The sequence below is a fragment of the Diceros bicornis genome, chromosome 29 (assembly GCF_020826845.1).
Source record: "Diceros bicornis minor isolate mBicDic1 chromosome 29, mDicBic1.mat.cur, whole genome shotgun sequence".
Taxonomy (NCBI): domain Eukaryota; kingdom Metazoa; phylum Chordata; class Mammalia; order Perissodactyla; family Rhinocerotidae; genus Diceros; species Diceros bicornis.
Window position 1 is genome coordinate 18648183 of NC_080768.1, and position 24700 is coordinate 18672882.

At 36.3% G+C, this 24700-nt stretch overlaps 1 long non-coding RNA gene across 1 annotated transcript in view; it reads right to left on the reverse strand.

Moving 5' to 3' along the window:
• Window positions 1–215: 215 nt before the first annotated feature.
• LOC131394127 (uncharacterized) overlaps window positions 216–24700 on the reverse strand; it is a 61896-nt gene continuing 37411 nt past the window's right edge. Inside the window, exons 2-3 of the long non-coding RNA XR_009216071.1 lie at window positions 23257–23316; window positions 216–263 (exon numbers count right to left, since the gene is read on the reverse strand). This is a non-coding gene — a long non-coding RNA (uncharacterized LOC131394127). The remainder of the gene's footprint in view (window positions 264–23256; window positions 23317–24700) is intronic.

Genomic DNA, 24700 nt, shown 5'->3' on the forward strand with positions numbered 1-24700 from the left:
TATTCATTATCAAGCAGCACTGATTAAAAGTTCAAATGTGCAGAGTGCTGTTCTAGGAACCATACAAAGAGAATTATCCTGCCCTGTAGGACCTTAAAATCAAAAGCAGAAATTTATTACCTAAGAGGTGTCCTTCGTCGCCCTGGATATGATGAGAAGTGAGCACTCCAATCACTTAGGAAGGCTTGAGGCCCTTGAGTGTGTTGTTTTAGGTCGTGGAACTCTTTCGAACCTTCTCTTCCATGCCATTCAAACTCCACAACCTGGGGATAATACCGAGAGTACAGAAAAAATGCAAATTACGGGTACACTATGATTTTATTTATTTAATTTTCATGGACTATAATACAAAAGAATGTTTGCTGCTTTGGTTTTGAACCACAAATTTCTTGAGCAAGTCACACCGGCTAGTTTTATATCGCCAGTGTGTATAAAGGAAGCTCTGTGGGCCTTGTCCATTGGAACAATCACAGGAGAGTCTTTGGATGTAGTCTGACTCCCTGTTCTTTGTGCTCTAAAGAGCAAATCCCACAGCAGTTCTCTAATAAACTGTTGCACTATTTACTATATCCATGGTGACTGCCTGCTCTAAAATATTCTGATATGACCCTGGGTTTTCTGAAGCACTTTCTTATATTATTGGTCCCATATACCTTAATATGGTTCAGGAAATCCCAATATTTTGACACTCAAGCCTCATCTGCCAAAACTTATTTTCCTACTTAGAAATGGCAGGAGAATTCTGTATTAAATGATGTGTCCTGATTTTGGTTTAGTAATATGTACAAAACTGTGCCTTTACTATTGTTAGTATTCCATCCACAGCCTCCCTCTATCCCCACTGTCACCACAGGCAAAGCCCAACCTTCAGAATAATCAGTACAACCAAAGTAAGCAGAAAAGAACAGGGATGACAGATTTGTGGCTACCCAAAGAGATTTCAGGATGAGCTGGGTAAAACAACACTATAAGATTTCAATAATTTTATGCCAAAAGTGAAACACGTTGCTGTGTTGTTGACTGTCCCTCATGGGGAGATATTTTATTTCATTTTTGTCATCGTGAAAGATTTTTTCGTTACTCCTGTGCCCAGGTGGCCTGTGTCTCTGTTCAGTCTTGTAGAAGTAGTGACAAATAGCCTGCAGGTTGAGATGAAGGGCATTTAGAGTCATCTTTGGCTCTTCTATCTCCCTGCGAAAGGTGCCCCTGCCCTTTCATCCTGTCAGAGAGGGATGCTGTGAAGATCTTTGAGCTGAGTCAGGCAAATCAGTGCTGAAGAGGTGCACCTGCAGTACCTTAGCAAAACCAAGTAGCAGAAATCATCTGGCAGTTGGTGGCGCAACTACTGGCTGGTATTTGAGAAGTCTGCCATAACTTAGGTTTCAAGGAGGGCTTCTATTTTATTCTTCAGTGCAATTTGAGACTAAGCATCATAGCCCTCCAAATAAGGACTCTGGCTCATCATCACACTAGCTCTAATATCTGGTGTCAGGGATCTAACACTGGCCTCCAAGCAGCCCACTACTTGATGAATGGGATGAAAACCTTCATAATGTGAAACCTGCAGATAACACCACTCCGCAATCTGTCCTATAACAATGTTAAAATCTTCATAGTCTTTAAGAGTACAGTAAACATTTTCACTCCATCTTTAGGTTAAACAGGACAGATCAGCGTTTGTGTGAACAGATACAAAGACGACATAAACCACAGACAGAAGACTTACAGAGTTTATAAATTGGAGTTATGGACAAATTTAATAATCTATAATCATAAGTAATTTCAGCATGAAATAAAAGGAAATCTTCCACTAGAGAATATTATGTAAATTTTTATTAAAATTATCCGTTCTATTATACTTCATTTTAGTTCTTGAAAATCTGTTTTTTTATGTTATCATAAATAGCTAGAGATTAATTCACTCTTTCACTTTTCATTAAATTTTCCTTGACTCCTTGGACAAAATTTTAAAAGCATCTAGAGTGTCCATTATTTTCCTCAAAACTCTGAAATTTTTATAACCTGGCTGTTTACTTAACCGTGCTACTTATTTTTCAAACATGTTGTTATTTCTCCCATCTAAAAACAAAACCCTTTCTTGACCCCGTTTTCTTTTCTTGGTCCTATTTATCCGCCTCTTTTAATAGCAACAATCCTTAGGCATTGTATATTCTCTGATTTTCCAATTTCTACTTCCCTCTCTCTTCAATCCAGTCCAATTACGGAGTCCAATTTACCCCCACGACTCCACAAAACTGTTTTTCTCAAGCTCACCCACCACCATGCCTTTCTATATCTTATGGTTAATTTGCAGTCTGCATCTTACTTGATCTATCAGTAACATTTGACATAGGTGAGCATGCCCTCCATCCTGAAAAGACACTTTCTTCACTCAGCTTTCAAAAGCTCATCCTTTCCTGGTTTTCTTTTTACCTCATTAGCCACTCTATCTCAGCCTCCTTAGCTGGTTTCTCTGCGTCTCCCAGACGTTTTATCATTGGACTCTTGCAAATGTGGATCCTTGAATTTCTTTACTGTCTATATTTTCTCCTCTGAAGATCTTATTCAGTCTCCTAGCCTTAAAACAATCTATATTGACCACTTCCAAATTTGTGTCTTCCACTTGGTCCTCTCCCGAGACTCCAAATGCGTATATATATAAAACTACATTTCTTAACTCTCCACTAACGGACATCTCAAGTTCAACATGTCCAAAAATGAGCTCCAACGTTATTCTCCCCCTGCCACAACAAAGAAAAAAACCAATTTACCTACAGTCTTCCTCATCTCAGTTGACAGCAATTCCATCTTTCTAGTTGTTTGGGTCCACTGATAGTACCCTGGCCTAAAGACACCATGATCCCTTAATTGGATTATTTTAATACTCTCCCACTTCTACCCACTCTTGCCTGCCTATGGTCTATTCTCATCACCAACAGCCAGAGTGGCCCTGTTGAAATGAATAGGTCATGTTCATGTCACTTCATTGCTCACAGCCCTCATTGAGTGTTTTGCATCTCAGAGTACAAGGCAAACACGATCTGATCCCATGTTACTTGTTTGATGTTATTCCCTCTGTCTCCCACTCATTCTCTCAGTCCCAATCATACTGGAGTCATTCTTTAATCCTGAGGGCACATTCCTTGGGAACTTGGCTCTGACTTACCCTCTACCTGTTACAGTCTTTTTCAATACATTCACATCCATAGGACTCATCACCTTGATGTTGATACCCATATCTCAACTTCTCAGTGAGGCCATCCTTGACCACATAAATGAAAACTACCACACCCACTCCTGACAATTCCTTTCCCCTATTCCCCACAGCATTTATCATAATACTGGATAACATAAAATATCATATATGTCAATTATTTTATTGTCAGCCCTCCTTCCTCCACACCTGTCCCTCAACACACACATATAAATATAATTTTATGAGGGAAGAGAACTTTATCTATTTTGTGCATGGCTGTATCTCCAAGTCTAGTTTAGTGCCTGACCATGGTGCTCAATAAATATTTGTTGAATGTGGTATTATCATTGATCCAAAGCATTACTACATACATAATTTACTAGTATTTTTTTGTGTGTGCATGTGAGGAAGATTAGCCCTGAGCTAAAATCTGTGCCAATCTTCCTCTATTTTGTATGTGGGTCGCCACAGCATGGCTGATGAGTAGTGTAGGTCCATGCCTGGGATCCGAACCTGTGAACCTGGGCCACCGAAGCTGAGCGCACCCAACTTAACCACTATGCCACGGGGCTGGCCCCAGTTTACTAGTATTTTTATTACGGATGATTAATATAAATACAAATCAAAACAAAACAAAAACAATTGGCAAGAAGCAGAAAGTAGAATGAATTTCTAGATTTCTACCTCTTATTTGATAGAATAAGCCTGATTAACAAAACTCTTTGTCTTATCTATATATCTATTTATTTATCTATTTATCTATTTGCATATAGGTAGTTTCAGATACAGTTATATCAGTTTATATACAGTCATTTCCTATTTAGGTAGTGAAATAAATTGTTTCTTAGGTGTATATAATATTCCTATAAGAAAATTTTGTTTCATTAGACTATATTTAAAATGTTCATCTTTATAAGCATTTAAAAAATTTTTACCATCTGTCTGGGAAACAGGCAAACATTTGATTCTGGTGTTCAATTTAACTGCATTTCATTGTCTTATTACATTGCAAATTACATGATATTATAATGCACCTAAATATCTGGGAATTAAATATTCATTAGTATCTGAAAATCAGTATAAACCTATATCTGAACATTTGAAACTTGAAAATACACCCCAAAGTAATATCAAATATGGCAATAAATCTAATGGAAGAATAGAGGAAAAATTAGCAGATAAATATAATTAAAAGTATATATCATATTTGTATAATTGGGTATTCAAAGCATTTTAATATGAACATATCTAGAGTCAAGTTTTAAAATGTTCCTTATTACTGAAGATGTTGATTAAACTACATAATTAATAAAGGATGATAATTTAACAAAATTATATAAAATCTCTTAATCTTTTCTAAGAATTAAAGATGTTAATAGCTCAATGTATCTGATAAAATTTTATTTTATTTAACTAATGATCTAAAGAGATTTTTTGGTATAATTTTACTTTTCATTGTCTTCCATATCTATCTTTTACTTTTTCAGTCACTAATCTTTATTTAGTTATCACTGAGGTATAGAAACAATTCACAATCCGTTAAAATAAATACAAGTTTTTCATGGCGGCCATTTGATGACTGCTTATTTCCACTTTTCATTATTTCACAAGAATCTCAAAAGAGTAGCAATTAGAGGAAGAAGTAAATTAAGTCAGAATCTCACCAAGCCTTTCCTCTCTCTCGATACTGGACAACAGTACACATATGCTTTCTCACAGCAGTAAGCTACAATTTGTAATAAATGGGTAATTGTGTTTAATTTAATTTCCTGGAGCATTTTAGGCCCTGGAACTTTTTTTTTTAGTGCAAAAAATATTTTCACAGGTCAATAAATGTTAAGTAGCTACAACAAGATTCTGAAATGATCTCTGCATTAAAAAAAAAAAATTATTTTCCTACATCATTTATTTTTAATTTTAAATAACCTCATAAGCTAGCAAGTAGATATACATTTCTAATATGAAGAATGTTATAGAAACATCCATTAAAATATAACCATGCAGGGCTGGCCCGGTGGTGCAAGCGGTTAAGTGCGCATGCTCTGCTTTGGTGGCCCGGGGTTCTCAGGGTCGGATCCCGGGCGCATACCAACACACCGCTTGGTAAGCCATCCTGTGGCAATGTCCCATATAAAGTAGAGGAAGATGGGCACAGATGTTAGCTCAGGGCCACTCTTCCTCAAGAAAGAAAAGGGGAGGATTGGCATCAGATGTTAGCTCAGGGCTAGTCCTCCTCACAATATATATTTTTATATATATATATATTATATATATATATATATAACTATGCAGGGTATAAACTGAAAGACTTTTTGAAAAAAATATGTATCCTGTGGTAGAGCTGAGATCATTTTGGTTTTGGATCACATTTTTTTCTAGCTAATTCAACTTGATACACGTTTATTGACAATTTATTTGTACATGGCATTGTGCTAAGAGCTGAAGAGATAAAGATGATATGGTCTCTGGCCTCAATGAGAACTTAAAATACTTTTCTTTAATCCAGCAAGCTTGCCTCTTCAATTACGAAATTAATCCCACTGAGACAATTGTTACAAAAAGTTTAAGACAAGTGACTGCGAGTGTTTGGAACTGGTTAACACCACGATAAACTACAGATGTCACTTGGGTGAGAAGCTGTATTCTTTTGCCGGAAATTTTAAATTTAATTTGTGAGGCATATTTAAGCTAGGTTGTAAGGAATATCTTGACATTCCTGAAAAATCAAGGGGAAATTTGGGAGGAAACATTTTGTCCAAAATAAGATACGTGAAAAACACACTCATCTAAGAGTTTTCAATGGTCAAATAAATTTAGTTGAAATGGAGTTCCAAAATTTCTTCTGTTAGAGATGGAGGAAATGGGACAGCCAGTAGGAAGCAATTATCAAGTATGATAAAATCATCTGTATGTTGAGAACTATTTTTCAAACACTCACTATATATCAAAGGTAGTTTGATAAAATTGTCTATTAATGGTCTTCCTCTACTTTACAAAATCACAAAATATGAAATCAGAAATAAAGAAATAATGCAGAAAGTGATCTTGTTATGTTATGGCAGGAAGTTCAAAGTTACTTAATAAAACAACACAGTGATGGATAAAGAACATAGTGAATAAAGAACACACACACCAAAATAAATCTGGGAAAGTGCATATTCAATCACCCAAATACAACTGTGGGTTTGAGTCTACAACTTGCTTATCATTCAAGCAGTGATAACACTTCTGTGGGCACCCAGTTCACGACTTGATTGTTAATTAGATCCCCAAATGTTTAAAATGTTTCTTCTTTTGTTCTTTAGTCTTTAATAATTCCTAAATAGCATTCTTAGCTTCACTACAGCCAACACACACACACACACACACACACACACACACCAAAGCCTATGTACTATTAAACATGCCAACTTAAAAGCCAATGACCAGAATTAAAATCCTGGCAATGGCCTTAGCCAGTTGTATGAAATTGAACAAATAAAATCAACCTCTCTTGACATTACTTCCCCATCTGTAAAACAAGTATGTTGGACAAAGTTTTTCTAAAATGGTAGTCTTAACCCTGGGCTGGTTTGCATATAGCTCTGTGGGTTTCATCATGTATGCAGTGAAATCCACTGTTTTACACAGCTCCTCTGGTGACACTGACGTGAAAACTGACAACCAGTGATGCAACTAATATATGACTTTTGAAATGGATAAAAACCTAAACACAAATATAAGTGAAAAAATTTTGATTATCTGGTACATGAATAATTTTTTCCAATATACTATAAGTATATTATACAAGTATACTATAAGTAACTGTGGTTACTTATAATATTGTAGTTACTAAGACATATATATATTTACTCTAAGTATTATATAAATTGTAAGTAGCTAATATAAGAAAATATATAGATGATTATTATATATAATATTGTTGCTATGCATAAATATATACTTATATGGTTGCTATAAAAATAAGTGAACAAACAAAATGCTCAATATATAATATTCTTAAAAATCAACAGCTCTGGAGAAATAGCAAGTATTTTTCAGATTTTATTTTCAGAAAATTTCTTCTTTTTTGTTTTAAACTACCTTAATTTTTTGTGTCTGAACAAAAATTTTACCATATGGGTGCTGCCAGTTTCGAGTAGTAATTCTAAATGAGTAGATAAAAATAGCCAACCCTTCTGATACAGAAATATACTCTATGGTTTTTCATGTGGAAATTTGCTTAATAAGAATTTAATGAAGATCAACCACATGCCAGATTCTGCTTGATGTATTATGACATGAAGATAAATAACCAACATCTGTCACTGGAGCCACTCATTGCCTGGCCCAACCGATCTTGTTGTCTTGGAATAAAATCTCCAAATACTCATAAACTTGAAATCTATACTTGTTTACTGTAATCTGATTGTAATTCAAATTTTAACAAATTATGAAATTCCATCCTTGTTCCTATAGTCGGCTTTGTCTTATTTATGCCCAAGTAATTTTCAGCTAATTGAAATCAGTTAATAACTCAAGTAATTTTACTGAATATGTAGGGATTCTACTTGACTATAGGGATAAATCCAGCTATGCTCACAAACCACCACTTCGAGGAAAAAAGAGTCCTTATATGTGGTGTTTGTCAATTTTGTGGTGTAAATACTCCTACCATGGTCAATTTGAAGCTACTAACAATTTAACAACCAGTTTGCAAAATTACCTAATATTTAATAATCATTTCTCACAAGTTGGTATTAGCCAGCCCCAGCAGATCACTAGATAAAACATAAATTAGATATAGTATTCTCACCTTAGTAGGGAGAAACAGGAAGACATTTTACAGGATCATTGCTTTAGTAACGATTGTATGGCAACCCAAGAGGAAGAATGATAATTGTCTAGGGAAGGTTTTAGAAAGAAGATGATATTTGAACTGTATCTTGAAGGATGAGTAGGAGTTCACCAGTTAGACAAAGGTTCCCAGGGTTGAGGTAGAGTAGAGACGCAGGGGATGGGATATCTTGACAATAGAGGCAGTGCATGTTAAAGAAAAGGAGGTGTATAGAGCACGCTATGTTTACATTTTGGAGTAACATGATGTGACCAGAGAGAGGGGCAGGGCCATGAGACAAGGGGTATATATGGCAGGAGCTGGGAGGATATTGAGGGAGCCTGATTATGAACACAATTGTATGTCGTATTAAGGAGTTAGGTAGGATTTGGTATCTGTGTCAATTTGAATATTGGAGTGACACGTCTGGCTTTCTGTTTTAGGAAGAACACTCTAGAATCAGTATAGAGGACGTATTGGAGGCGAAAATGGTGGCAAGACCACCTAGAAGTTTACTTCAGTATTCTAAGAGAAAAATAATGAAAGTTTGAATAGAAATGTTAAGTTTCAGGTGCTTGTGAAGATTATTTATTTATCTGAGATGTAATTGACATATAAAATTGCATAAGTTTAAAGTATACAATGTGATAATTTGATACATGTGTATACTGTGATATGTTTACTATAATAAGGTTAGTTAACACATCCTTCACTTACATAATTACCATTTTGTTGTTGTTATGTTGAGAACATTAAGCTTTACTCTCATAGCAACTTTCAAGCTGTACATTACCTCCCCTTATAACTGGAAGTTTGTACCTTTTGGTCACCTGTGTCCAATTCCCGCATTCCCTACCTCCCATTTTTAACAACCACCAGTCTGTTCTCTGTATTTATGAGATCAGGTTTTTTTTTGATTCCACATACAAGTGAGATCATACAGCATTTGTCTTTCTCTGTCTTACTTTGCTTAACATGATGCTCTCGAGGTCTATCTATGTTGTCACAAATGGCAGAATTTCCTTCTCTTTTTTATGGCTGAATTCTATATACACACAGAATTATTATATATATGTATGTATATATGTGTGTGTGGATATATATATATACCACATCTTTTTATCCATTCACCTGTCAATGGACTCTTAGGTTGTTTCCATGTCTTGGTTATTGTGAATAATACTGCAATGAATATGAGGTTGCAGATATTTCTTCTAGATAGCAATTTCATTTTCTTGGGAGATTTACCTAGAAATGGAATTGCTAGATCATTTGGTAGTTCTATTTTTAATTTTTTGATGAAGCTCCATACTGTTTTCCATAGTGGCTGCACCAATTTACATTCCCACCAACAGTGCACAAGGGTTCCCTTTTCTCCACATCTCCACCAACACTTATCTCTTGTCTTTTTGACAATAGCCATTCTAACAGGTGTGAGGTGATATCTCGTGGTGGTTTTGATTTGCATGTGCCTGTTGGTTAGTGATGTTGAGCATCTTTTAATGTACTTGTTGTCTGTTTATATGTCTTCTTTGGAGAAATGTCTATTTAGATCTTCTGCCCACATTTTAATCAGATGGTTTGCCTTTTTGCTATTGAGTTGTATGAGTTTCTTATATATTTTAGATATTAATCTCTTACAGGATCCTTTATTATTTAAAAAAAAATTCTAAAAAGGAAACAGTGAGGAAATGTTTTAGTGATCATAATAATGAAAAACAGAGGTATATTTTCCTCGATGTGTTTTCCCTTTTCATTCTGGGATTATTGTTGGCAGAAAAATCTATTGTCTTCTCCTTCTTTGTGTAATTAAGGCAGTAAATTGTGTGGACTGATCATATTTCTACATAATCTTGCTTCAGTCAACTGAAATTATATTTGATTGCAGATGTAGGAACAAATCAAAAGTGGGTAGAGGACATGGACAAAACAACATGTCTGACTCAAGTGGATAATTCTCACTAGTCCAGTGTTCACCAAATTAGATATTTTATAGAAACTCAATAATCTTGCCAAATGTTTAAATAAAGTCTTAATCTTACTTTAAGGGGTTTGTTTTGCATAAAGAACAACTGTTCTTCAAAAGCTGATTTGGTGTGCAAAGAATCTGTATACTTTTCTTATCATGCATTTGTCTTTTCATCCACATCTTTTCCCCCCACCTGCCTTTCAACTAACATTTGTGTATTTCTAATGCAGTGGCAATTCTTTATTCTCTATGTGAAATCCAGAGTGTCCCAGGGCAATGACAATGTCAACACACATATAAGGTTTCAAACTTATGCGTCTGGTAACGTCGATCACGGCTTAGAGGACCGTGTGGTGGTGATAGTAGAAGTTCCATGTAGAAATTTTAAGCTTCAGGCACTTGGTATTGTATTTCCTGTGGCATTCTGCCAAACTCTAATGCAGCCACTGTTTCTTATGACATATAGGAAGGATATTAGTGGGGAAAAGACGCTGAACACCATTGGTATATTTGCTTGTTCGTAAGGCTGCTTTTCTGCTAAAGATAAAAGCATTTATTTTGTAACATAGAGAGGAGGTAAACACAGACTTTTATTTGAGAAATAAATTTGAAACCCAAGTGAAAATTACTTTGAGGCCACGTCTATGTTAGAGCAATTAAACTAATGAAGTAGTATATTCTGATGCAGTCACAAGCTGGTGACCTTCAGGGCAAATCTGTCCCCTACTGGCTTTTTAGGGCACACAGTGTTTAAAAAAATTTTGTATTACTTTTAGGTAGGTAAAGCACTGTTAAGTCCTACTCCCTTCCAACTCAAGGATTTTCAACTCAACTTCCCCTCCCATTTTCTGACTGAGTCTTGCAAACCTCTGAATTAGCTACCTTAGGAGTATAAAAATGCAGAGACTCAGCAATTGGAAAATGCTAGATTCAAAGCTTGACTCTTCTAATTACTGTATAACTTCTCAGAGACTCATTTCTTCAGTTATGTGAGAATAATATTGCTCATTTATATAGGTTTCGAGAAAACTTAGTAAAATCCTCAAACTGAGAAATGTTTGTCACTTACTGGGTACTCAAATGGTACCTTACCTAGCAAGTGTATTTAGTATAATTTTTTTAAACCAATCTGTATATATTTATTCACACATTTGTTAAAAATGTCACATTTAGGAGTAAAATCATTAAAATAACATAAGCAACTGTACAGACCAACTCCAAGTGCAGAGTCAAATTGCCAAAAATCAGAACATGAGCAACAAACACACAGCTCCTTACCACCTGTGCATTCACACACACTCTCATCCACACCCATTCACTCCACACCCCAGGGGCACTAAGTTCAGACTTAACCCAGGAACCCTTCACTGGCTTCCATCAGGGTCCGGGCATGAGAAGAGAGAAACGATCAATGAAAAGAACCTGGAAGAATTTGAGAAGGATATACATTAAATCTCCTTTGAGTGTTTGGTAGAATTCACTGGGGAAGCCGTCTGGTCCCAGACCTTTGTTTTTTGAGAGGTTTTTGATTCATGGATGGACCTTGAGGGTATTACGCTGAGTGAAATAAGCTAGACAGAGAAAGCCAAATACTGTATGATTTCAATCATATGTGGAAGATTAAACAACAACAACAACAAACAAACACATAGATACAGAGACTAGACTTGTGGCTACCAGAGGGGAAGGGGGTGGGGGGAGGGAAAAAGGATAAAGGGGCACATGTGTACAGTGACAGACAGCAACTAGACTTTTGGTGGTGAACGTGATGCAGTCTACACAGGAGTCAAAATATAATGATGTACACGTGAAGTTTATGTTATATTATAAACCAATGTGACCTCAATAAAAAAAATAAAGAAAGAAAAGCAGTTGAGACTGCTTGATGCATCTCTTTGCTCTGCCAACAACTCAGAGAAGGCAAGACATGAAACACTGGGGCAGTTATTTCCTTGACACAAAACTTAGGCAACAAAAAGGTCGAGAGGCTTTTATAATTATTAATAAATCCTATGTTAAGCTGAAAGACTTTAGTTAGAATCCCTTGATATTTTCAAATAATTCACTTCTTATTCTGTTTTCTCAACCACAAATTCACTGCCCTTTCTCTTTTTGTATCCCTCATTCCATTCTTTTGTGAAGTTATATGACTTATTTTAAAGCATAGAGAATCATTCTCGAGGAGCATCATCTTTTGTGAGTTCTGCTATGCTGCGGTCTGAATGTTTGCGTCCCTCCAAAATTCAAATGTTGAAAGCCTAATGCCCAAGGTGATGGTATTAGGAGGTGGGACCTTTGGGAGGTGATTAGGTCATCAGTGCAGATCCATCATGAATGAGATTGGTGTCCTTATAAGAGAGGTTGCAGAGAGCTAGCTCACTCCTTCCACCGCGTGAGGACACAATGAGAAGTCTACAGCCCGGAAGAGAGTTCTCCCTTGCCCATGCTGGCACCCTGATCTCTTATGTCCAGCCTCTAGAACTGTGAGAAATAAATTTCTGTTGTTTATAAGCTACCCAGTCTGAGGTATTTTGTTATAGCAGCCTGAATGGACTAAGACATCCTATCTCCCATGCTTTGTAGTGGGACTATCTCCTCGCTCTATATATAACATTTCAAAGACACAGTGTGATGCTGCATATGAGATTTCATGGGGTAATATTATCTCCAGTTTTTCCAAAGCACAATGAGGAAGAGAAAACAAAGTTAGCAAGTGGTAAACATTACTAAGATAAAGTAATTTTCAAATGAGAAAATCGACGTATAAGAAACTGTTAGAAAGAAGAAATCCGGAGGACAGATCTAAAAACTGATGGTCATTTCCTGTGTATTTCAAAGAGTACTACAAACTTGGAAATATTCTTTGTTGCTCACAGGTTGAAATTCATTTTACTGTCCCTAGGATACCAACTTTATCTTTTTTTTCCCCCAAACCTGTTCACTCTGCACTCTTTTCCCCTAGGGCATCTCTGCCTTTCTAAACTTCTCTCCCCTTTTCCCTTGAGTTGTTTTCTTGTCCTGTCTTATTTCTCCTCATGCCTCAGGGAATCCTTTCAACACAACTCATAGGGGCCAAGGAGTCCAAGAACAATACTCTCTTTTGTTTTCCATGAACTCCATCCTCCATCCAAATAGTTTTAAAATATGTTGAACTTCAGGTTTATGAGCATTGCTGGAGGGGGCAGGAGAGAAGGAAGATTTGCCAGGGAGAGTTCAGAAGTGCACAAGCCTGTAGACAGGGAGAGGCGGGAACAGACCGTGGCTGCTTTTTTTGCGTGTGTGTGAGGAAGATCAGCCCTGAGCTAACATCTGCTGCCAATCCTCCTCTTTGTGCTGAGGAAGATTGGCCCTGGGCTAACATCCACGCCCATCTTCCTCTACTTTATATGTGGGCCGCCTGCCACAGCATGCCTGGATAAGTGGTTCATAGGTCTGCGCCCGGGATCGGAACCTGCGAACCCCAGGCCGCCAAATTGGAGCGTGTGAACTTCACCACCACGCCACGGGACCGACTCCTCAGACTGCGACTTCTTACCTCCCAGTGTGCATGAAACATCGGTGGACTCCTGCTTTTTCAGTTCTGACCCGTTACCTGGAGCTTGATTCAACTGTCCCACACTCTCCCCAATCTTTCTTTTGTTTGTCATCACTGTTAACATTGTCTTTAGGTGGAGAAGACTTTACCTCCAGACTTGACCAAAGCCTACTGATGCAGGCAACAGATACACCAAAAGAAGAGTTCTGTTTCTTTAAAGCAATGTCGTAAAAGCAAAGAAAATCTGTTTGTGACTCCCTTCCTCCTTCTCTTTTATATTTCTCATCTCTCTCTTCATCCAGCTCCTTCCTAGCTGGCCTCCCTCCTTGGGATATGAGTTTTTCCTTTCTCCCAGCCCCATAGCATTTTATGTTTCTCTAACGCCATATATATAGGACAAGATACAGTGCTTGCCTTACACATCCCAGACCATCAAAGATTGGTTCAATTTAATCACATTTTCTTTTTTCATGTTAGATATAAATTATTTGAGGACAGAGACTGAATCTTCTCATCTGCCTGTAGCTTTCAGCGCTGAGCACACTGCCCTGAGCATAGGATATGCCCTCTAAATTTTAATTGAATTGAACGGGACTATAGTTTTTGCCTTCACGGAAGATGAGGATAACAGAAAGTCCAAATCCATCAAGTCAATCCTTCCATTAAAATTCCCATTTCCTTAAATAATTCCCATTAAAGCGCTATGGCAGGTATAGTGGTAAAAATCCGGTTTGGGGAGACAGAAGGGAGGATTTAAATCTCAGTACTCAATTGGGGTTTAGATCTCCCTGTTTGAAACTGTGAAAGGAGGCAAGGCCTTCTTCATAGAAATGTTGTGCAGAATAAAAGAGTTTCATATACTAACATATATCCCAATCCAAGGAGGATTTGTATTTTAGAAGGGGAATTTGTGACAGGCCAAAGCATTCACAATAGAGCAATAAATCAAAGGGTAAGATTTTGTTCCAGAAACTCAGCTGGATCCCTGTCTTCTTCTACATTTAAGCACTTAATTTCCCCTCTAAATTATTTTTTTCTTATATAACTAGAGATATGAATTGTAAAAATAAAAGTATGCAGTACATGATTTGTTGGGATATTTTCTATATTTTCTATTACGTGGCTCTAAACCTGATTTAATTGAAAAGGATCTAAGATTTATTCTCCTTGAAATTTTCCTGAAAGAAGGCAAAGGAACTAAGAAAGAAAGATTAAATAACAGAAAATTAGGCAAGTCCCTGTATCGCTGCCTACCTTCTTAATTTTTACATAACCCCAAGAGTTGACTAATGTTATTGTATCATAGAAGAAGAGAATTATCCAAGTAGTTCATATTACCACTCAGTGAAGTCATGACATTCTAAAACATTTAGATTTAGATTTATTTTTGATGGTACTCACCAAATTTATAGGAATGCTATGTGACCATTTTTATTACCACAACTTTGTGTTTAAATTCTTGCTAGTTACTTATCGTGTGTTTTGATTGCCTGAGAATGAAACTTCAAATTCTCTTAAGTATTTGAAGAAAACATTAAAGATATTCCTTGTTAGAGATAGAGTGAACACCCACCCAAAATTATCCATTCTCAAGTTCTCAGATTTTATTGCTCTTTTGATATTCTTGTATGTGTGAAATGAGAGGGAGGAGCAGGTAAATACATTAGTTCTTTGCTTTTGTAAATAAATTGTTAAAAATGATTTGAGAAAATTCAGATAGACTTGCACATTTAAAATGTCCTTAATGAGATTGGAACTTTAAAGTAAATTGACCCAGAAAGTTCTTTATGTGGAGACCGTTGGGATTCTAACGCAGACACTGAAAAGATTGTTATACTCAACTGTATTCTATACTATATTTTGGCTGTGGTAATTTACTGAACATTTGACTGTTGGTAATTTACACCAAAAGCACTTTGATGTAAGTAATCCCATTTTCTTTTCACTCGAAGTTTAGGTACCATTAGAGGCACATTCACTATTACAGACCATTCACGTAAATTACTGCTGCACTGCTTCAGGGCATAATTTATTCTCAGAGAAAATTTGGTCGAGTGTTTTCCAGTTTTTGTTTTCCAAGAATCTCTCTGCATACAGTCTAAAATTTTAGTATCTCTGTATTTTTCTAGACTAAATGATGTATTGCACTGAAGCTACCAATCGAAATTCCCTCATCACCTAAAAAGCTCTAGAAATTGCACCTGGTCACAAAGCCTTTCCCAGCTAACTGCAGGTGAGGAGTAGTTCTCTTTCCTCTTATCGAGTTTGTTCTGAATTGTTCATGAGGCTTCACTTCTACCTTCAAAAAACACACGCTAGATTGCTTGTATGTTTCTTGGCTACTGGTTTGAAGTTCCTTTATCTAAGGATGTGAACGTCTCTTTTATGTTTGAAACAATGTTTCCTTAAATTATAAATCTTTACAGAACAAACCTTATATCTAACATATTTAACTCGATCCCCTGAGAGCTTCCTGGTGAGAATTTATATACCTGAACGCTAAGTGGAAATTAGAGGTCATTCACTTTTTTGGAAAGGTCGCAGGTTGATATGCAATCCCCAGCCTTTTAGTTATTTCTTTTAATTACCTTGAAAGTAAACACACTTCCCTTTTGAGTTGGGTTTCTTCAATTAACGAGATAACAGAGTGGTGTTTACAGGACGTTAGCTACTCCTCAGTGATAGCAAGCACACTGCATAAGCACCATCTGTAATTGGTTTTCTGATACCGCCACGGCAAACCCACAGAAGAGTGAGGTTCATGGAAGGGATAAATGGATTTAGTTACCTTCACACGCTGCCTTTAAAGAGTGGTTTAATTATGTTTCCTGACAACAGCTTTCCTTCCCCCAACCCATTAGAGCTTCTTGATTTATGACACTGTAGTTGTAGCCTTCCTGGTAAAGACAGGATTTTCTCCTGTCAGAAAGTGTGGCTCCCTGGTGATCCTGCTCCGGGAGAGTAATGAGATTCTGATAGTTCTGGATTATTACCAAAGACAGGGTCAAAGAAATAACTTTTATTTTTTCTATTAACCGTGCATACCAATGAAAATTTTCAATTAATAAGTTAATTTGTACGATTTATAGTTCAATATATAGAAAAAAATGAGTCCTGAGACATAGAAAGACATGTTTCTGGTAATATCACTTTTCTATAGCATCTAAATCACTTTACAAGCTATCTGATTTGTTATAATTAGGTATGCATGTTACTTTTGTGGGTCAAAATAATATTTGAAGGGTCCCTGAGTCGTTCTTACTAACGATGCACATTTTTCTCTTCATCAGTGTCAAGCATTTGCTTCCCTGGTCTTACAAAGGCAAATTCATTTGCAATGGAATCTGTTGCTATTTTCTGACTAGATTGTGTATCAGAACCCCCTCATGAGTGGTTTGCTACCAATAATCAAATAAACACATACTACAGGCCCCTACCCTTTAAAACTTCAATGGTTTTGATATTTGTTCCACGTTTATATCTTGTAGCTATTAGTACAACTTGTGGGTAAATAGTAGTAACATTACTTGTGGGACATCTATCACTAGAGCATAGAATCTGTTCCCAAGGAGCTCACAGTCTAAAAGAGGAAACCAAGAAAGCAGATCATTGCAACATAATGTGGCGAGTATTATAATCACTGTATGAACGTTTATCATGAAATCACCAAAGCAGGTGTGAGTACGTCTTTGAATAATATTTAGGCCCACACTTTCTATGTACGCTCTCATTTTATTGGGAACTCCTTAAGTTTAGTCACTGGTCACAGATATCACTGGAAAAGGAGTTTTTATGGATGATTCAGGAGCCACTACAATGAAGTAGATTCCTAAAATGACTCAACAATTCTGCGATCAGGAAAGCACTATACTCAGTAACAGTCATTATCAGGAAGCCATCGAGAACAACCAGACTCCTCCTCTGAATGGAGAGAGTTTAGAAAGTGAAGATCAGCCTTTGGCCTCTGTAGGGGAGGAAGGCACCCAGGCAACCCTTCATATGTACCTTCCTTATAGACATTTCCCTTTCAAGTTATAAGAATGGCCTTGAGCCATGTAAGTAAAGCTTAAGTAAAATACATTTTTAATTTATAAATTTTTAATCTAATTATATCTGTTGCTCTCCATTACAAGTTGTAGGGCAGAGTACTTAATCTGAAATATTTCTCTAGTATGAATTGCAGAAACTAAGATACACCCTAGATTTAATTCAGATGATTCAACATTTTGATGTTTCTATAATATAATTCTGTTCTTTGCAAGAGATAATGTGTGTACACCCTTATTCATAGCAGTATTATTTACAATAGACAAGAAGTGGAAGCAACTCAGATGTCCATCAATAGAGGAATGGATAAACAAAATGTGGTATATACATACAATGACATATTATTCAGCTTTAAAAAGGAAAGAAATTCTGACACATGCTACAACATGGATCAACCTTGAGGACATTATGCTAAGTGAAATAAGATAGTCACTAAAAGAAAAATACTGTATGATTCCACTTATATGCAGTATCTAAAGTAATCAAATTCACAGAAACAGAAAATTGGTGATTACTAGGGGCTGCAGGGAAGGGGAAAACAGGAATTGTTTAATGGATATAGTTTCATATTTGCAAGATGAAAAAGTTCTGGAGATCTGTTTCACAACCATGTGAATACACTAAACACTATTGACTATGTATGCTTAACAATGGTTAAGATGGTAAACTTTACGTATTTTTTACCACAATAAAAAAAGAGATAGTAAATCTACTGTTTTTACATTTTGAAACATCATTATAATATCAGAAACCTTGACTAGTGAAATTCATAATATATGTAGATTGACTTTATGAGAATTATACCAACAAACAAGCAATGCATGGCAATTTTAAAAGATGATGGGGCTGGCCCAGCAGTGTAGTGGTTAAGTTCGCATGCTCCACTTTGGCAGCCTAGGGTTCACTGGTTCGGATTCCAGGTGTGGACCTACACACTGTTCATCAAGCCATGCTGTGGCAGCGACCCACATACAAAATGGAGGAAGATTGGCACGGATGTTAGCTCAGGGACAATCTTCCTCAAGCAAAAACAGAAAGATTGGCAACAGATATTAGCTCAGGGCCAATCTTCCTCACCAAAAAAAAAAAAAAAAGGTGATGCACAAAAAAAGCAATGTGAACAGACTATAATCATGTAATACTGACCTGGAAAATGACTTAGATGAACTTTCAGGATTTCCTTTCTCTTGCTTATTTTATGATAACAAATATGAAGTCTCTTTATAAACAAAATATAAATTCACCAGGGAATATAGTGAATCTGTTATTTGGTAAATTAGATTTCATAATTAAATTTGAGGGAAAAGAAAAGAGGGAGGAAGGAAGAAGAGAGGAAGGGAGGAAAGAAGGAAGGAAGGAAGGATAGAAGGAGGGAAGGAAGGAAGGAGGAGGGAAGGAAGGAGGGAAGGAAGGACGGAGGGAAGGAAGGACGGAAGGAAGGAAGGACGGAAGGAAGGAAAGAGGGAGGGAAGGGAAGACAGACAAGAATAAAGCCTCAATGCAAAACTTAAATCTTTAAGAAAGCCTTATGACATTCTTGTTATTCCTACAGAGACCGTCATCTGAAAGACTCACATTGCATATGACATGGAACTTAAAAAGATTAAGAGACAAACTTTCTGAGATCTAAGATGTAGTTCTAGAAGCCCAGGTATTTCATTCTCTACAAAAGAGAACCAGACTTGATTCGTTCTGCATTTTTCCCCAGAGATTTATTTGGCTCTGGAGGAGAACTGTACTATATGCTTAAAATGATTGGTATTAACATCGACTTGCAGAGAGGTGAGAAGTTTAGAGCTGTAATAGGAAAAGACTGGCATGCTTCACACACTGTAGGCATTATATTTGCCATCACATTTGCGTGAGATATGTTTGTTGCAAAACGCAAATCATCAAAACGAAATCTAGGAAAATATTTCAAGCCAATCTTGAACATATGCTTACAGTACCTGTTGAGAACATTTAAGTTTGAGAATGAGAGGAGAATTATGAGAGTTACTCCAAGAATACTGTTTGTAAATATCAAATTTAGGCACTTTTAGTTCTACCAGTGACCAATCTATTCACAGAAGCTGCTTAGAAACTCTGAAACTATTATTCTTTACATAGTCCTTCCACTGAGAAGAGAGCAAGGAAAATGGCTAAGAAAAAAGATGGCTGATAATACAGAATATGGAATCTTTTTTTAAAGATTTTATTTATTTATTTCCCCCCCAAGGCCCCAGTAGATAGTTGTATGTCATAGTTGCACATCCTTCTAGTTGCTGTATGTGGGACGCGGCCTCAGCACGGCCGGAGAAGCGGTGCGTCCGTGCGCGCCCGGGATCCAAACCCGGGCCAACAGCAGCGGAGCGCACGCACTTAACCGCTAAGCCACGGGGCCGGCCCAGAATATTGAACCCAGAATATAGCACCGCAGAAAGCAAATCTTTAATTTGAAGGCTATGAATGTGCACATTTTTACTTTGGGGTAAGTGAGGTTATGGAGACAGTAAATGCCTTTCTTGCGTTCCTGATCTATAGGAGCATCTCTTTCACTTTTTGTACTTTTTTCTTTTTCTCTGTTACAGTAAATAGTTTCCTTACACTTTTCTCTGTTTAAAACTAACAATGGTTGTTCTTTTTTTTCTTCTGATAAAAGAAACCTGGCAAATGATTGTTTGGTTGTGTTTTTTTGTTTTGATGTAAAGACTTCTCATGACTAGATGGCAGAACACACCAGTTACTTCACATTCTCACATTAAAGACTTAAATGTTTGTGTTCTGTTGCCAAAAAGACCCATAGAAGCACAAAAGCAGACCATGACTTTTGCATTTATGGCTCAAATAGTGGAAGGAGTGTGACCATATCTGAGGAAAAGATTTTTTAATTTTCTCTTGCAGGTAAAGACTTTTAGTGAACTTTTCTCACATTCATTATGCTTTTCACTTGATTGCATTTTGTTTGGAGGTATAATTTGTTTTTCAAATAGCTCTCAGCAAATATATGTTAAAAATTTGGTACCAAATAGCTGTTGAAAATTGGAATTATAGGGAAAGATGCCGGACCTTTGGAATTTTTTTCATCTTTCTCTTTTTTAATTGCTGAAGAATTACCAGACAAACAGAACATTTTCGGGTGTTCTTTCCTGGAATTACAGAAATGGAAGAATTAATTCACATAAGTTGTGGGCAGTTTGTTTGTGGTATTGTTGTTGCACTAGCTAACTGATAACCTATGTCCTATCAGCAGTCACAAAACGTTTTTTAATCCATCTAGGATGTGAACCTAGATGTAAAAAAGTCTTTTGCCTTCTCTGTTCTTGGGATACAGTAAATTGAAGTAGCTTCTTGGACTCAAAGAAAATGAGCTCAATAATATTCATCATTACATAATGAACAGCAATGTTAAGATCTTGCTGTCATAACTTAATCATATTGTACTGACCTTCACTATTCTTCTTTATAAGATGGAGAAGATGACACCTCTTAATGCTGCCTCTTGGAACTCATTTGTTCATTTACTAGCTTATTTAATTAATAGTTATTGAGAACCTACTCTTTTTTAGAATATACGATAAAGAGTAAGAGATAGTCCCTGAAGACATAGGCTTCTGATATACTAGATAATATATTTTTAAAAAGTTACTTTTCAATATAAAGAACACTATAATGAAATTAAGTTTTTAGCAACATCGGTATATAGTGGAGAGTATGTCAGGTGGAAAAAGCAATATTTGAATTGAGACTTAAAGGATTGGGAGGAGGAGAGGGGCGACAAGGTTATGTTCTCACCAGCTTAATAAATACAAACAGCAAAAATAATGTTTAGACTAGATAAAGCTGTCAACACAAACTTAACCAAGATCAAAGTTAATATAATCAATAACAGCACAAAGAAACTTCTTCCACTTCCTCATATGAAGCACTCAGAAGAATATAGTATTACTTATGTGGTATTTTTTGCTAAAAATGCATAACCTGAATCTAATCACAAGAAAACAGAAGAAAAACCTAAACTGACAGATATTCTACAAAATAATTGGCCAGTACTCTTACAAAAATGTCAATGTTATGAAAGACAAAGGAAGACTGAGGAACTGTTGCAGATTAAAGGAGACTGAAGAAACATGACAACTGAATGCATTTGTACATAGGATGTTATCGAGACAATTGGCAAAATTTGAATAAGGTCTGTAGAGTATATAGTAGTATTGTATCAATGTTAATTTCCTGATTTTGACAATTATACTGTGGTTAGCAAAAAGGATATCCTTGCTTTGAAATAAACACTGATGCATAAATGTGTGTGTGTGTGTGTGTGTGTGTGTGTGTGTGGAGGAAGAGGTAGAAGAAGAGATGGGTGGTAAAATGTTAATATTTGAGGAATCTGGGTGAATGGTATATGGGAATTCTTTGTACAATTCTTGTAACTTTTACATGAGTATGAAATTATGTCAAAATGAAAAGTAAAGAAAATGAGACAAAAGGATGAGAGAAAGATTTGAGCCTGGGGTACAGTGATGGCAGAATTAATGGCACCAGAAACAGTGTAACTCAAGTCATGGGTACGTGCCCAAGCTGGGCACAACCAATGGGCCTTTTTTTCTGCATTTTAGATGCAACATATTACTGTAGAATTAGAATACTAACGTTCCTACATAAGAATTAAAAAGTCATAAAATTAGAATAAGCTCTGTGGATTGAACCAATGTCAATTTCTTGGTTTTGATATTGTGCTATAATTATGTCACATGTCACCATTGGGGGACACTGGGTGGAGAGTAAGTACATGGGACCTGCTATACATCTCTTTGCAACTTCTTGTAAATCTATAATTATTTCAAGACACTGGTTTTTTTAATTGCCTTTATAAACCCTTCTCCAAAAAAAGAATAAATCTCATATATTTTTTCAACCTCATAATGATGTGAATGACTCCATATGCTGAGATTTTTGCTTCTAAACAAGACTAAGAATTTTCAAATTTATGTTAGCAAACAATTTTAGCAGTTTTTAAATTTAGTATAAATTTTCAAGAACCATTTCTCTAATATTTCTTTTTAAGATGACAAAGATTCTCTCCTTGACCAAACTCTAGCCAGGGTCCTCTAAACCCTCTTCTTGACTAGGACTCAACCTTGCTCTAGACTTGAGACAAAACACTAACGTTGTTTCTAACAGCTCAAGGCCGCATCCCCAGGATAACCCTAAACCCCGCTTAAGGCGTTTGCCTGAGAAAACTCAAGGCTGCCAAAAGAATCTACTGTTTGTTCCAGCCAACATCTGAAGACAGGGCCCCTGCGTCCCAGCCTTCGCGGGAGGGTGGGAGGCTAACTTCTAGAAGAGCCAGTTAGCAAACCCAGGTGGCTTTCACATGACCCAATCCACCACTTCCCTGACTCTGCTCCAGCCCCTGATCACCACCCCCTTCCTTTTCCCGTCATTTTCCCTTTAAAATGCCCAGTCACTTCTGTACAACTGAAGTTGAGTTCAATTCACTCTAGACTCTTTTCTCTATTACGATATCTATTGCCGATGAAAATCCATCCTCACCACTTTAATTAGTGTCGAGCCTTGTTCATCTTTGGGAAAGGTTAAATTTTATTTTTATTTGCTCTGTGGCTAGGTCATCCAAATTTGCCATAAATGCCAGAGGATTCAACAGTTAAGAAAAACTCAAGCAAAATATAATAGTAGTTACCATTACTGACCATCTATTATGCGCCAGACACTTTGCATTCATTTATTCTCGTTCATTCCTCATTACAGCCCTGTGAAAAGAAAACAAACAAGCAACAACATTAGAATGTGAACTCAGCATGTCTGTAGCCAAGGCTCTTGTTCAATCTGCTACGCTTGTCAGGTTGTATCATACAAACCATCGCTAATTTCCTAAGGGAGTTCAATACTAAGTAAATGGAGAAAAATCCAAACAGGATTGTATTACAGATTCTGACTTGATTTTTGATATCCGACTACTGACGGCTTTTAAGCCTTACCTTTTCCTTCTCCTCTTGTGTCTCACATCTGGGCGAGCTGATAAGAAAGTCTGGGTGCTCTCTCCTTTGGCACCAACAGGAAGTTTATACTACATGAGAGAACTCTCACCCCAGGCAACCCTCAAACCATGAAAACCCCTGGCCAGACTCCTTTCTTGCTCTCTCAAGCCATTTTTGGGACTACTTGGCAATTTCTCCCGACCCTCTTCAAAATGTCTCATTATGTGAGAAATAAACCTTTCATACCCTCTTGGTGCATGTATGGTATCATCAGTCTTGACATTCAAACTAAATTTTGTGTGGGTGGTTCATCTTATTCCTTCAGAGTGGCCACAACAATGATGAACCATTTAAATGTTTAAATTTAAATAAATATATTTTAAAACAGTATTTTCAATTCACTTAATATTAAAACCATAGAATACAATTTGTCTCTAAAATGCAGCCTGCAGTTAGTGGATATTTAGTTAACAGAAATGTACAAAATTCACTGTGCATGTTAACGATAACAGTATCCATATTGTCTAATAACCAAGCAAATTTCAATTTCCTTCTCAAAGATGCAAAGATTTCTGGTTCATAAAAGCAGGTTGGAATGCACTTCATGTGAAAATAACACATTTACAAAAACACATTTGGTGTGTGTTTTCTCCTGGAGGGAATATATATTTCTTTAGGGAGCTTAGCAATGGTTATGAAAACAATATAAAATCTGTCAGAATTCCATTACGGCCCTATTTTCTACCTTCATTCCTAATAAATATTTTGCACTCATTACAGACTTTTGACTTTGGGTATACTATAAAGAAAACATAAAAGCATGAAATGGTGGTTACAATTTTTAGTTTAAAAAAAATTACTTTAATGTTTCTTTGGAATAACATCTCTCCTAATAAAAAGAAATAGTCAAGAAGTTCGTATTTTTTTTTTTTAAAGTTAAAAGTACATACTGTTGGAAAAACTAAATTCTTTCAAATTCCTTTATGCAAAGACAAATAAACTTTTATACATTCCTTGCTTTGGCATTCCCATAAATGCATATTTGATTTTTTAAAGAAAAATGACCAGATAGAATGAGAAAGTTAGTAGAAAGTAAAATTTTGTACAGAAATTTAGCTGCACGTTTCAGTATTAACAGAAGTCCTGTAATAAAATT